Genomic DNA, 16,421 nt, shown 5'->3' on the forward strand with positions numbered 1-16,421 from the left:
AAACTTTACTTGCAATTTTTGTTGTGTGGCTCAATTGGCTCTATCTCTTTTTCCCGATTTGCTGACATCTTATTTGGTGTCCACTCCCGGCTGGTCAATTCCGGTAGTATTGTTAGGTACTCTTGCCCCTTGCTGATACTCATTGACACCAATACTCTGGTCCTATGGCGGCGTCTTCCATCAATCCAAGACCATGTGTATGGTATTTAAGGTGACAGCGGTATGGCTATATTGCGTCTCTCGCCTTGCCCAGCGCAAAGACAACCAACGCACAGGATCCATATCCCTTGCAATGTTAAATTATCCCTATAACAACTGCACAGAAGACTTGTTATAAACGTCATTCAGCCCAATCCTTAACTATGTTTGTTACGAGGAAACAGCACTGTGTTCATAATCGATGCTTCATTTTCCGTACGTTGAGCGAATTGGCACAGTAGCTAAGATATTCGGAAGGAGCAGTGTTCCAGTCTTCGTCGGATATCTCAGTTTGGGTTTTCCTTGGTTTCTCTAAATTGATGAATGTGATTGGGTGACTTATTCTTTTGGTAGGGAGAAGGCTGATATTCTAATCCGTACGTGTACTATTGGAGTTTCTGCCCCGTCTTTATTGATTTCAACGCCAACCTGATGTTAAATGATAATCTTCCATGCCACCTATCATTTTATGTACCTTTGGTCCACCATTCATCTACATCTACATGATTACTCTGCAATTCACATTTAAGTGCTTGGCAGAGGGTTTATCGAACCACAATCATACTATCTCTCTACCATTTCACTCCCGAACAGCGAGCGGGAAAACGAACACCTAAACCTTTCTGTTCAAGCTCTGATTTCTCTTATTTTATTTTGATGATAATTCGTACCTATGTAGGTTGGGCTCAACAAAATATTTTCGCATTCGGAAGAGAAAGTTGGTGACTGAAATTTCGTAACTAGATCTCGCCGCGACGAAAAACGTCTTTGCTTCAATGACTTCCATCCCAATTCGCGTATCATATCTGCCACAGTCTCTCCCATATTACGTGATAATATAAAACGAGCTGCCCTTTTTTGCACTCTTTCGATGTCCTCCGTCAATCCCACCTGGTAAGGATCCCACACCGCGCAGCAATATTCTAACAGAGGACGAAAGAGTGTAGTGTAAGCTCTCTCTTTAGTAGACTTGTTGAATGTTCTAAGTGACCTGCCAATGAAACGCAACGTTTGGCTCGCCTTCCCCACAATATTATCTACGTGGTCATTCCAACCGAAGTTGTTCGTAATTTTAACACCCAGGTACTTAGTTGAATTGACAGCTTTGAGATTTCGTTTGGAACTCATGTGGACTACCTCACACTTTTCGTTACTTAGCGTCAGCACCATACAGCAATCTTTTCTAAATCGCTTTGCAACTGATACTGGTCTTCGGATGACCTTACTAGATGGTAAATTATAGCATCATCTGCGAACAACCTAAGAGAACTGCTCAGATTGTCACCCAGATCATTTATATATATCAGGAACAGCAGAGGTCCCAGGACGCTTCCCTGGGGAACACCTGATATCACTTCAGTTTTGATCGATGATTTGCCGTCTATTACTACTACCTTCCTGACAGGAAATCACGAATGCAGTCGCACAACTGAGACGATACCCCATAGGCCCGCAGCTTGATTAGAAGTCGCTTGTGAGGAACGGTGCCAAAAGTTTTCCGGAAATCTAGAAATACGGAATCATCTTGAGATCCCCTGTCGATAGCGGCCATTGCTTCCTGCGAATAAAGAGCCCGCTGTGTTGCACAAGAATGCTGTTTTCTGAAACCATGCTGATTACGTATCAGTAGATCGTTCCCTTCGAGATGATTCATAATGTTTGAATACAGTATATGTTCCAAAACCCTACTGCAAACCGACGTCAATGATATAGGTCTGTAGTTCGATGGATTACTCCTACTAGCCTTCTTAAACACTGCTGCTGCTTAATTACGGAGTACACTCTCATCTAAGTTCCATTTTACATCATTAGAAAACACCAAGCGTTATACAACAGATTACTAGAAGGTAATAACTTTTTAGCAGAGGTCTAGGTACTACCCAATAGAAATGCAACCGCTTTCCAGAATGTTGGTTGGCACTTGTGACAGTCCACTTGTGTGTGTGTGTGCGTGTGTGTGTGTGTGTGTGTGTGTGTGTGTGTGTGTGTGTGGTAGCGGCGAGTGTATAATCACCCGGCAAACTGAATCGTGTCCAGCGTTTTCTACTTTTAAAACTATCATTACATTAACAGCAGCAGGAACATGATAGATGTTACCCAGATATGAAGTTCGGCGCCGGTCCTGTAATCTAGCCGGAGAAAGCTGTTCCCCGACGCGTTAATCACGCCTCTTAATGAGACCCGTCGGATTTCACTTCTCACTACGCAGCGACGCAAATGCACAAGCGCGAGGTGGCGCTTCCTCGTGGCCGATGCTGGAACTAGAGTACTGCACCACTTAAAAAGCACGCAGCTGGTGGCAGGAGCAGGCAGCAGTGCTGCATGCGTCCACCTCTTCCTTGAACTTCTCACCTGTGGCAGCCTTCCGCGCGCTGCCTTGCGATACGCGTCGGTGTGGGCTGCAGCGCCTTCCACAGAACACTCCCTGCCTTTCAGAAAGATAACTGTCTTTCGGAAAGATAACTGCTAGATTAACAGGTTCCCTTGTTTCCCATTCAGGACCCAACTCTGGAGAATGCCATGGCACATTTCGCCATTCGGCCCGACAGCAATTACACAGCAGAACAGAATTTGTTGTCACATTAAATGTTTTAACATTTTCATATACATCCGCACTCCGAAACGCATTGTTTGTCATGTGGTGGAGGGTACTTTGCCTTAACGAAGACCTGTGAATGGCAAAGTGTTGCTACAATCCGTAGTAAGTTGTAATTTTACTTTCGTGATATTTAGGCGAGATTTTTGTTAGAAGAAATGTTTGCTTTTAGACTCATATTTGAAATAACTTGTGAGGTATGATTATACTGCCAGGGAAAGCCAATTGCAAGATTATGTCACTCAGTATATTCAGTTTTTCATCTGTGTGCATTAATGTGCCAGGATTGTTCCTCTTAGTAATGATCTGCGTAATGCGTACTGCATTTAGTCACTGGATGCAATAAACACTGGCTTAAGTTAGGGACTGACAATTACAGGCAATTAAATCACTTCACCATGCAGTTGCTAGTTCAAGTAATCTGGAGAAAAACATCAGTTACATAATGTCGTATGAATAGCACTACCAGTTAGAGATTTACAAAAAAACCACCAGCCACACAAGTGGAAAAAACAGGAATAACTCTAAGAGTAAATCACATATACTCATGTGAGTTACTTTTAGTTTCTATACGTTTAGTCAGTGATATCTGTTATACAGGGTATCCCATAAATGTTGCCACAAACCTCGGTGGGCTGTAGACAATGTCTTGAAGAACAAATCGTGGTTAGTAACCCGTCTCCGGAAATAACATCTAGTGAAGCTATAGAGCATCAGAATTTTAGGTGCTTGCCACTAGTCCACCCCTTTGTTTCCAAACGTGACTTTGTACACTGACAGACTATATGTGGACAGTCTTACAATATTGTTTGTCATTCAGTGATTGCAACTGATTTCCACTTTTGCCAGTGGCAGAGATGGAGCCATAGCATAAAATCCATAGGAGACAAGGCTACTAGCTCCATCTTCTCTACTGGCGATCATGGCAGTAAGTTACAATCACTGAATAACAAACAGAATTGTGAGACGTTCCGCCTGTAGTCTGTAAAAAGTCTTGTTTGCTGCTAAAGTGATAGCCTAATGGCAGGTAGCAACACCTAAAACTTTGATGCTCTGTAGCATCATTGGATGACATTTCGTGATACGGTTTCTTCTTCTTGATTTGCTCCTCAAGACACCCCCTAGAAGTTTGTCACAACACTTCTGGGGCACCATTTATATATGAAGTAGAGTTTGTGTGTGTATGTCTGGGATCTCCTCCCAAGCCCCTGGATAGATTTCAACCAATTTTGGTACAAAAACAGCATTTATCATATCATCACTGTGGGGGTTATAACCCCATAGCTCTAATAGGATTGGAGATGTGAGGATATATATGTTTTCCCAGCCCCTGGCACATAGTCTGCACTGCACAGTATGCATATTCTGTGGGAATAGTATAGGCCCATCAAATCAACCTGCTTTGCATGATGATCTACAAGTCAGGGGCAAATAAATGATTTTCAAGCATCTGGTGTGCGCCTGCAGCTTGTGGTATTATCATCGTGCTCTATTGAAGTTTATTACAAGGGCTACACTTAGGAACAGGTTGAAATACATGGAGGGTAAATGTACAGAGTGAGTGGGAGGAGGAAGTGGACAGAGAGAGAGGGGAGGCAGGGGAGATTCCTGAGGCTGGTGGAAGGTGTGGAGGTGTGGAGGGTAGATAGAAAAGGAGGGAGATGGAGATGAAAAGAGAGAGAGAGGAGGATATTGTTAGAAGGGAAAGGGATGAAGATTTGGTCAGAGATAATGAATGCTGGAAATGAACAAAGAAAGGGTGAAAGGGAGATGAAGAGTGTAGGGCGAAGGAGACATACAGATAGAGATAGGATGATGACGAGGGCAGACAGGAGGAGGAGGAAGGGGTGAGCACAGAGAGAGGGAGTGTGATACGCATTCAGTATATCTATCGAACACATATGTGGGTGAAGCCATGGGAAAAGGGGTAATTTTAGAAAGAAGTCTGTCATTTAAAGTGGACATGCAAATTAGCAACATACAAAACCCATCAAGAAAATGTGAAGATGCTCTAGCAATGGACGGTATGCATCTGTGGAATTCATCGTGAATAGCAACTTATTCGAAGAAATCAAACAAGGCGAAATAAAGGCCTCGTTTCAAAACCTATACTTTATACACACAGCCATTCTACAAAATCTCTGTTTGGAACCCCCTAATGCCGTGTGAACGAACGCATGACGAAATCCATACCTCACTACTTATACCTCTCCCCCCACTCCTTTCCATTCGTGCAACTTGGAATGAATCTCACTTTAACGAATAATATTCAAGAAACTTTTGGCCAAGAGGATTCCGAACGATCTCTTCAAATGATACTAAGTATTTTACGCACCACTATAAAATGTTCAGGTCACCCGAAGTCCCTCCAGACGAATGAGACTATATAACTGACAATTGTGACTCATTCCGACAACCGGTCGACGGCGGTATAAACTGTCATAATTTTCATCCCTGTTTATATGTACTGCATTTTTAAACTACATTGAGGCCAAGTTGCTAGTTTTTGTACTAGATGTTGATAATTAGCGGCTCTTCCCATAACTTTTGTTAAAAAAGATAAGAGAATTGTACGCCCACTGTATTCACCTGTTTTATATGCCAACAGTGTCTAAACGCTTTCACAGTGTGTCTCGGACAAGAGAATGATCTGTGAGTGACAAGGAATGGTGAGAAGTAAAAAGTCTGTGAGGCTGCTGCTCACAATTAAATTGAATTAATTCTGACCTTCATTTCTGATTCGAAGAAAATCGTACCTAATTTTTGTGACTGAGCTGAGAAAACACTGAAACATATTCTGCAATGTTGTTTGACCACCGCATATTTTGCATTTGATGTTTCTAGACTTGCAGAATAAGCTTTGGAACGGCTGCAAGATCTGGAATGAATCATCTTTCTTTTCCTTGGTGCTTCTCTTGTCTTGTACGGGGTATGCATTTACAGTATTTGGAAAACTTTATTTTATTATTTAACTCTGTGGCTGGATGCTTTTCTGACTCAACTATCCCGAAACTGATATAAAGTTCAAATGGCTCTGAGCACTATGGGACTCAACATCTGTGGTCATCAGTCCCCTAGAACTTAGAACTACTTAAACCTAACTAACCTAAGAACATCACATACATCCATGCCCGAGGCACGATTCGAACCTGCGACTGTAGCAGACGCGCGGTTCCGGACTGAGCGCCTAGAACCGCTAGACCACCGCGGCCGGCAACTGATATAAGGGAGAGAATTCGTGAGCGCCTACTGCCTGTGAATCGTGTAAACTTTTTTTCTATTTGTCATCGTATTTAACTGTTTGACTGTCCGCATCTACTGAAATTAGGGGACCAGCGCAGCATTTGCCTAAAAGAGCGTGGAAAACAGCTAAAAATTCACACTAAAGCTGTCCAGAGGAGAGTACGAGGGCCGTTAATTCGGCGCGCGTATTCTACCCGTGTCCAATCACTTTATCTCTCAAACAACTGTGCTGCGCATTACGCTGCACTGAGTCACCAGCTAACAAATTTAGACATACAGTAATGCGTATAGACTTTTAAGGTATTAAGCGGCAAAACAATGAAATATTTTGTGACTTTCGATCTAAGAGACAACGTGATACACTGAATCAGACTTGGAGCAGCGTGTATCGGGACACGAAGAGCTATAGTGTTGGCCACCAGATAAGGACCACAGACGTCACCGTGCGATGAAGTTTTGAAATTTTAGACTGCCGCATCAAAGCCAGTCTGTAGATTTGGGTTACATAGGACGGTACATTAATGGTGCCTGCTGTGTGCCACGCACAAGCTGTAACGAATTAATTTGTAATTTCAGTAAGCAGTTATCAAGAACTTCACTACAAACTGCAAGAAGGAACATTTAGAAATCGTTTCGAAGCAGTGCGATACCCTGTGTGGTCTGTACATACTAAGTACAACGCATTCGAGAATATCGGATTTCAAATTCCCTTCGAAAAATCCACTTGGGGCTTTTCGTGATTTCCTCCAACAGCTTAAAGCTATTGCCAAGCGATTCCTTTGCAAAGAACGCGGCCGGATTCCTCCCACCACATTTACCCTGTCCGATCATTTGCTCCGTATCTAATGACCTCTTCGTCTACGTGACGTCAAACCCTAATCTCGCTTTCAGAGACGTCGACCAGAGGTCCGAATGGACATTATCATCTGAACCTGTTTCCTACACGGGGAGCAGCAGCAAAGGTTCAGAACGAGATAGGTTTGTTTTGACCTTGCAACAGCGCGGAAGAGGAATGTGGCAGTCACCATAGACACATGTGTGCAGCTTTCTCACTGTCTACCGTAACCGGTCTGAAGACCTCTTAACCTACAGGTAATGCTGCGTGCTGACAGTGAAGGGAATACGCATTAAGTGTGCTACGATGCTGCCTTTCCTTTATGAGTTAAACAGGTGAAGCAGCATCCGTTTTCAATATGCGTTTTAGCAGTGCAGGTGAGAGGAAAAGCATCTAAGTAACAAGTGGGAGGATATATTAGTTTCAGGGTTACGACGAGATCACGCACAAGAATGGCAATATCAAAGAAGTATAGGACGTTGTTAGTAGATAGTTCTAGTGGTGAAGCGATTCGATAGATTGAGAAAGGCAACACGATAATACTTAGTCCGGTACCTCGCCCCGCTTTCTAATAGAACTGACCATTTACGGCCCAAACACCTCATTTGCTTTCAAGGTGGAGTTTACAGTGTATCTCTGGAAATATACGGAACTGCTGCGTTAATGCAGAAAGACTGAGAAGTTCACACGTAGGAGGCCTCTGATGTGTTTTAAACGATTGCAAGTGTTAATAAAAGAGAAGACAGGGGAAAACGTGGTCCCATGCATTGTCCGTATTGCGGCTTGCGTTTCGGAAATTAATGCATATAATACCGCTGTGGGTCATTTCATTGCAGCAGCTCTCCTGTAATGCTTTTGCTAATAGATTGATTGTCGTGACTTTCGAAGTCGAATTCAAAGTAATTTAATAGTAGCATTGATTATTATTCGCTTGCAATATTGTGTTACGAAGCCTTTCTAAGAAACAGACTCAGTGAGTATCATTGCTGTGGGAATAAACAGTATTGTTTTCGAGGAGACTGGGAAGTTAGATTTCAACGTGAGTTTATAACCTCTCATACTCCAATTCTTATCTGCACTTTCATTATCTTAGATTTCCAGCGACTTTAGGAAAACGTCAGTCGTTTACTAAGTGAGGTTATTTGCTCTGTATATATTCAGTCCAGTTGGACTTCATTTGCGTGGAGTAGCTTGGCTATAGCGTCCAGGTCAGTTAAGTTTCGAGTCTTACCTCGTAGGTTAAATTATTCATTCGTAAATTATAGATCTGCCACATGTCCTCTTGTACTTCGCGACTTCCTTTTCCAATTCAGGCTTCATAGGTACAGCAGCATCGTCAGCAAATAGGTCCACGGAGCTGCCGACTATTAGATAATTGTTATTTACGTATTTGCGTCTATATCATCATCCATTATCTGAAGACCATTATGAGGTGTATGGCAGAGGGTAATTCTTATTGTACCAGTTATTAGGGATTCTTCTCGTTCCATTCGCGTTTGGATTTCGGGGGAGGATGATTGCTTAAATGTCTATTTGTGCCATGCAGATAGTCTACTATTGTCTCGGTGATTCGAACGAGGAGTAGCTTCTAGTAGGTAACCACGGAATAGTTTCACGAGTATTTTCTAGCTAATTCCAGTTCAGTTTCTTCAGTATCTCCGTAATACACACACAAGGCTGAAACTAAACTGTGAACATTAGAGCTGCACTTACTTGCACGTTTTCAGCATACCCTGTTATTCCTCTCTGCTGTAAGTCTCACACATTTGAGCTCTGTTCTACGATACCTCTCTTGATCCATCGTGGACGTGTGGTATCGCACTCAGGCACTCCGTCTTCAGGCCACAGGTGGCCCATCGGGACCATCTGACCGCCGTATCACCCTCAGGTGAGGATGCGGATAAGAGGGGCGTGTGGTCAGCTCACCGCTCTCCCGGTCTTTATGATGATTTTATTTGACCGGAACCGCTGCTATTCGGTCAAGTAGCTCCTCAATTGGCATCACGAGGCTGAGTGCACCCCGAAAAATGGCAACAGCTCATGGCGGCCCGGATGGTCACCCATCCAAGGGCCGGCCACGCCCGACAGTGCTTAACTTCGGTGATCTGACGGGAACCGGTGTACCCACTGCGGCAAGGCCGTTGCCACGTGTGGTATCGGCTGGCCAATTAATTACCAATGAAATACGCCAACAGTCGTGTAATTGATACGTTATTTTATTCTATTTTAACTACAATTTTCGGCATTCCGCTACGACATCATCAGGCGCCATATGCATCTCTAAAAATAACAGATATGGTCGTACAGACCATGTTTTGAATTCAAAACCGTATCGCAAGTGCTTCGTCGAAGACTTGATTGCCATTCTAGGATGGGTCGCACGAGTATTTCTAAGAAATATCTTTGTTGTTCGACTGTTTATTCCTAATATACTGCCAAAAAAGGAAAGTCTCCCATGTGCCTTACCTACGACTGAGCCTATGTGTCTGCTCAATTCCAACTCATTAACTCAATTGCAACCATAACTCGCCTACATTATAGTCACAGGACACAACTTTTTTCGTTTGTTGAAGTGCAAGATTTTACATCTTATCAAGATTCGACTGCAGCCTTTTCTCACACATTACTTCATTACATACAATTTCATTGTGTGCGAAAATCAGAGATTGCATTTAATACCGCCTTCACATTTATCAATATAGGACTACAAAACGAATAACAAGGCTCCCTATGGCACATCTGTAGTTAAATCTCATCTGTTCCCATCCAACATAAAATGCTTCGAGCTTCTTACAAAGCACTTCTAAATCCCGTCACAAATTTCGCTTGATAATCCATTCGATAGTACATTCGATAAAATACATTGGTGTGGTACTAAGTGAAATGATTTCGGGATCGAGAAATATTGACTCTACCTGGCATGGTTGATCCGTGGCTTACAAGATGTATCACGTGACCAATGTTCCGGAATCCGTACTGGTTGGCATGGAGAAGGTCATTTTGCTCAAGATACCTCATTAAGTTTGAGCTCAGAGTATGGTGTTTGTATTTCAAGTGCTAATGGTAGCTAAACGGCTGTAGTCAGTTGTATCGGATCGGATGCCTTTCGGAAGTCTAAGAAGATGGCATCAACCGGGCCGGCTATGACTACGAATTTCCGTATTCCATGGAGGAATAGCGCGATCTGTTTTTCGCAAATTCTGTGTTTAAGAAAACCATACTGATATTTTTAGAGATTGAAACTTCCTGGCAAAATAAAACTATGTGCCGCACCGAGACTCGAGCCCGGGACCTTTGCGTGCTAATGCTCTAACGACTGAGCTATCCAAGCAAGACTCACGCCACGTCCTCGTTGCTGTACATCCTCCAGTGCCTTGTCTCCTACCTTCCAAACTTCACAGAAGCGCTGCCGGCTGGTGTGACCGAGCAGTTCTAGGCGCTACAGTCTGGAACCGCGCGACCGCTACGGTCGCAGGTTCGAATCCTGCCTCGGGCATGGATGTGTGTGATGTCCTTAGGTTAATTAAGTTTAAGTAGTTCTAAGTTCTAGGAGACTGATGAGCACAGCAGTTAAGTCCCGTAGTGCTCAGAGCCATTTGAACCATTAACATAAAATTTGTAAGGAACATTGGTTTTTACATTAATTTTTACGCCAATCTGATGATGCCCAAAATGGCGAAACGCATAGTTTCCTGTTCTGCAGCATCGCCGTCGTGGTAGCTCAGCGTGTTCGGTCAGACGGTTAACTGCCATGTGTAATTTAAAAAAAAGAAGAAAAAAGGAAAAAATAGAAAAAAAATGAATGAACGGATCAGCGATGAAGTTGAACAGGTGTCGTGGGACGTCCGCTCCGAACAAATGCAGCGACCATTGAGGAACAAAATGAGATAAAAATAAAACCTGAGGGTTGGCTGCCCTCTGTAATAAAAAAAAAAACTGAGTAAATGGAACAACGATGAACCTGAACAAGCGTCATGGGACGTTTGCCCCGAACAAATACAACGAACAGTAACGAAGATATTGAGATCAACAAAAAAAAAGGTCGCTAGAGCACTTGACCGTGAAAGGCAAAAGTCCCGAGTTCGAGTCTCGATCCACTACGCAGTTTTAGTTTGCCAGGAAGTTTCATACCACCGCGCACTCCGCTGCAGAGTGAAATTTCATTCTGGATTTTTTGAGACTATTTCTGTTCTCCTAAGGTCACGGGTTGAATGGTCTGCAGTTTTTTTTAAACAGATTAAATGTTTTACTTTTAAAGTTGTTTCTTACCCGTCCCCCGGAGTTAGGACAGTGGTGTTACAGTCAGCGCGTGCAGACGAATTACCCGCTCGGCTGTGATGCGCTACGGACGGTCCGCGCAAAAAGAACGCGCGGCCTGCGAGTATTTGGCGGAGCCACGCCCGCTCTCGCGACGTGCAAACGCGCAGAGTAAACACCGCTGATGGCGCACCACTCGATTGGAGCGTCCGGCGGCCAATGCCGGCGGGTGCCGCCGGAGAGGCGCCGCTGGCGTGCGCGAGCGCGCGCTCGCCCACGCAGCCTAAGGGCGGGTGGCGCCAAGTGAGCGCCGGCTAGCAGACTGAAGGAGTTAATCACTAAACCTGTTTCTATAAAGTTATTTTTATTGTCTTACTCTGGCGACGGTTCTATACGCGGTGTTTAAAGAAAGCGTCCCTACAGGCACTATTGGTCAAAACTTGAAGAAATGTTTCTAAAATGATACGTCCGGAAACCAGTGCGAGCCAGTGAAGTTCCGCAGTTAACACTTTGCATTTTATTTACAGGTAGGGACGAGTCTTCCTGAAAATAAGAATCTCTAGCTGGCAAAATGTTTTGTATTTACAAGAAACTATGCGTTTCGCCCTTTTGGGCATCATCAGATTGACGTAAAAATTAATGTAAAAAACCAGTGCTCCTTACAAATTTTATGTTAATGGTTCAAATGGCTCTGAGCACTATGGGACTTAACTGCTGTGCTCATCAGTCCCCTAGAATTTAGAACTACATAAACATAACTTACCTAATGACATCACATACATCCATGCCCGAGGCAGAATTCGAACCTGCGACTGTAGCGCCTAGAACCGCTCGGACACTCCGGCCATCTTTGTGTTAATGCCGTATGTGAACATCAACTGACATTTTTGGTTTTCCACATTAATTTTTACGCCAATCTGACGATGCCCCAAAAGGGCGAAACGTGTCATTACCAGTAAATAAGAAGATTTTGTAACCGAGACTGTCTTATTTCAAGAAATTCATAACCGGTTGCTGTACCAGGCGCCCAGTGTGGACTGGAACCAATTTCACTTGAGGAACAATCACAAGGATGGCATCGTAAATTACATACAAATCAGCGAGCCATTACGGAGGTGACGTATCAGTATTACTTTTGTGATTTACCACCACTATTCGTGAACGTCCCTCACAGAAAGATAATGACTGTGGTTTGCGCACATCGAGGTATCACGGCAGTTTCTTGTGTAGGGAGAAGAAACTCACTGAAACGTTTCATGGGCGACTCTTTGCTCGAGGAAGTCCTGTAGCATGGGCTCCCTATTCTACGGATCTAAAGTGGTTCAAATGGCTCTGAGCACTATGAGACTTAACTTCTGAGGTCATAAAACCCCTAGAACTTAGAACTACTTAAACCTAACTAACCGAAGGACATCACATACGTCCATGCCCGAGGCAGGACTCGAACCTGCGACCGTAGCGGTCGCGCGGTTTCAGACTTTAGCGTCTAGAATCGCTCGGCCACCCCGGCCGGGCTAGGTCTAATACTTTGGATTTCTGGCTATTCAGTAATTTAAACGGATTTGAGTATGCCCATCGCATCGACAATGTAGAGTGGTTACAGATGTGTGTGCCCAGTGGGTGTTACGCAATCCGAATGGAGCCAGGTGTTTTTGAAAGAGTTCGTAAATCACACCGAAGAAGGGCTGAAGGAGCTGGCAAGATGCATTGTAACCACATCCAGGTCTACCTATGGTATAGATGACTACGTTGCAGTCAAATGGCAATGAGAGGACAGATTTGCACATATCTCATAACGTATTCGTTGCCAGACGCATCACTACAGAAACTTTCACGCTGATGAACCAAAACTTTGGTATCCCGCCTGGGAGGCTGCGCGTGGGTCTGCTCCTGTGATCTGCCAAATAGGCCGGTTGAAGGAAGCGATGATGAACACGTAGGTGCGAAGCCGTATTCCAGTCGTAAGTAGTACAAAGTCTCAACAGCGAGCCAACACACTCTGAAACTGTTTCCAGTCGTCTGTTCTTGATGAAATGGGGCTGCAAGCATAGCGGCATTCGTTGAGCCCCACATCGTGGGCTAGAGGGCGCTGTGGTCGGCGTAGTTCGTCCGCTCTCGTAGTGCCAACCTACGCTGTGGCATCGGAACTATCGATACCACAAAAACATTATGACCACCTGCCTAACAGCTTTTGTACGAGGGATCCGACAATTTTTTGGTAGCTCTTTAAAGGTATGTGGCATTAGATATCTACGCACAGGTCATGTCATTCCCGTCAATAATTGGCCGCTGATTTGCTTACCCGGTGATGGCACCAGACAGTGACCCACATGCGTTCCATGGGATATACATCAGGCTAATTTGCTCGCCGAGACACCAATGTGAGTTCACTATAATGCTCTTCAAACCAGTATCGCATGGTTGTGGCTGCAAGACAGGGACAAATACACTGCAGAGAGACGACATCGCCGTCGGGGTTCAAATGGTTCAAATGGCTCTGAGCACTATGGGACTCAACTGCTGTGGTCATTAGTCCCCTAGAACTTAGAACTACTTAAACCTAACTAACCTAAGGACATCACACACATCCATGCCCGAGGCAGGATTCGAACCTGCGACCGTAGCAGTCGCACGGTTCCGAACTGCGCGCCTAGAACCGCGAGACCACCGCGGCCGGCCGCCGTCGGGGAAGACATCAAGTATGAAGGCTGCAGGCGGTTCGCAGCTCTCAGCGTGTCTTAGATTACTGCCACAGGTCTCATGCAAGAGCGGTAGAATGGCTCCCACTGCATAATACTGCCTCACCAGCCAGCGTTTGTGGAGGCGGCCAGCGCCATAGTGTAGCAAAAATGTGATTCATCCGAAGAGCCGATATGTTTCCATTAATCGACGGTCGAATCCTGATGGTCCCGTGCCCATTGCAATCGTGACTGACGATTTCGTTGGGTCAACATGTGAACACGTAATGCTGGTCTACTGCGGAGCTCCATGTTCAACAATTTACAATAAACAGTGTACTCCGAAACACTTGTGTGTGCACCACCAGCGTTGTGCTCTTTCAGTAAAGATGTCACAGATCACCATCTATCCTGCTTTACAGAGCAAACAAGCCTCCGAACCCCACACACTGTTAACAGTCGTGGACGTTCAGCAGTTTTACGCCTAGTGGTAGTTTCCGTACTTGCTCACGACAGTAGCACGTGAGTATCGACCAGCTTTCCCGTTTCCAAGATAATCATTCACAGGCTCTGAGTAATAACAATCTGCCCTTTGTCCAGAGTCGCTTAACTGATTCCCTCATTTGTAGCTCATATTTTCGCTAGTGTGTTCCCCTTCCCTGTCTGCTCCGCTAACATACCTGTACTTCAGTTACCGCGTCGTGTGCCCATAACCCCACCAGGTTGCATCCATGGCAGTGGGCAGTGATCATAATGTTTTTGCTTATCACTTTAATTCTAGTTTTGACCTGTAAGAGTAACTTTCATTTTTTAAAACACAGGTATTTTCGGCAAAACACATGCTTTCGGCGTGTAGTGATCAATTATATAAATTTTATTTTGGGATCTCAGGGGCGTTCATTATGCCATCATCAGTGAGTACTTTTTGTGAGGTATCTCGATTAGCCGGCCGCTATGCCCAAGCACCTCTAGGCGCTTCAGTCCGGAACCGTGCAGCTGCTACGGTCTCAGGTTCGAATCCTGCCTCGGCCATGGACGTGTGTGATGTCCTTAGCTTACTTAGGTTTAAGTAGTTCTAAGTCTAGGGGATTGATGACCTCAGATGTTAAGTCCCACAGTGCTTAGAGCCATTTGATCCATATCTGAAATACAAACAAGATATAAGTACTAATTATTAAAACATTTTTACCTGTTGTCATTATTACCTTAAGCTGTAAAATTTTATAGGTGTGCATGTTGTTATCTGCAGTGAAATAGTTATTGCGAGGTTGGTTATCCATCCAGCGCTTCCCTACTTTAAAACGTACTTTTGTCACGTGAAAATATTTCGTGACTATATTTCACGTATTTAAATTGTTAGTCTGGTTCTTGTATTTATTTGTAGAGGTACGTAGACAAACACGGTAGATGTTTTCCTTGAGCCGCCTTACACAGTGTTTATGAAGGTTTTCAGAAACAACTGTGACCAACCACCTTCTGTTATGATAGTACTTTTATTTTACCATTAGGCCTACTGGTCTGAAGTCGGTCTAGCAACTCGTCACTAGATGTAACACAGTTCTTAATCATTGTTTATAGCATTGTTGAGGGTTGTGTGGAGTTATTTGAATCCCTGTGATCAAACCTGATGCACAAACTACTTTGCAAAAGATTGTTTATGTTTTCCTGTAATGTTAAATACGTAGCACTACAGAAACGTTTACACAGGTAACAACTGACACTTGCTTCACAGAATAGCTTGGTCAGATTGTTGATTTGGGAGAGGGACCAAACAGCGAGATCATCGGTCCCATTAGCGAAGGATGGGGAATGAAGTCGGCCGTGCACTTTCAAAGGAACCAACACAGCATTTGCCTGAAGCGATTTAGGGACATCACGGAAAGTTTAAATCAGGATGTCTGGACTCGGGTTTGAACCGGCGTTCTCCCAAATGCGAGTCACGTATGCTAACCATTGCGCCACCTCGCTCGGTACAGAGTAATTTGTTTGTTTCCTTTACATCCTACAAGCTACGTGGAAGTTGTTACCTATGGCAAAGTTTATGTAGTATAATGTATTTAACGTTACAGGAAAGTATAAAAAGTCGATTTGGAAGTAATTTGTGGTCTTGGATTAATACAACTCCACACAATTTGCATGGGTAATCCATTTTTCCATTAACACTACCATCATAACTTAGTGGTAGGCTATTTCTGTGACCTTCTACCGTAGTGTACAATATATTGTCGGGTAGGTACATGGCGTGTCTGAAATGGTCACGGTTTCCAGAAATCGTCCGCCGCACACCGAAAGTGTAACTATGGTCGGGCTCCAGCCTAACATCGAGCAACTACAGGTCCAAGGACACAAAGTCTTCATCGTTCGCGGTGTAATGCTTCAGTCATTCCATTCTCCTGAAAAACTGTGTATACCTTTACGTCTAACAAGGTGTTTTGTCAAAATAGAACACTACATTCGAAAGTTGATATTACAATGCCCATTGCTGACAGAGCTACTTTGGCCTCAAGAGAATAAATACGCTTCGTACGCTGAAGGTTGCGGACTACAACAATTTTGTCGGCTAGACGTTTCGCTCCGACCAATTTGCTTCTTCCCCGTCATTGTATTCCTTTGG

General features: G+C 44.1%; 1 protein-coding gene and 1 pseudogene across 1 annotated transcript in view; one reads left to right on the forward strand and one right to left on the reverse strand.

The window, feature by feature from the left end:
- The window catches only part of LOC126267873 (dendritic arbor reduction protein 1-like), a 1,078,567-nt gene that overhangs the window by 413,758 nt on the left and 648,388 nt on the right, over nt 1-16,421 (forward strand). The gene's annotated exons all lie outside the window — the stretch shown is intronic.
- On the reverse strand, nt 8,901-9,018 carry LOC126268273 (5S ribosomal RNA; annotated as a pseudogene).

This window comes from Schistocerca gregaria, chromosome 4 (assembly GCF_023897955.1).
Source record: "Schistocerca gregaria isolate iqSchGreg1 chromosome 4, iqSchGreg1.2, whole genome shotgun sequence".
NCBI lineage: Eukaryota > Metazoa > Arthropoda > Insecta > Orthoptera > Acrididae > Schistocerca > Schistocerca gregaria.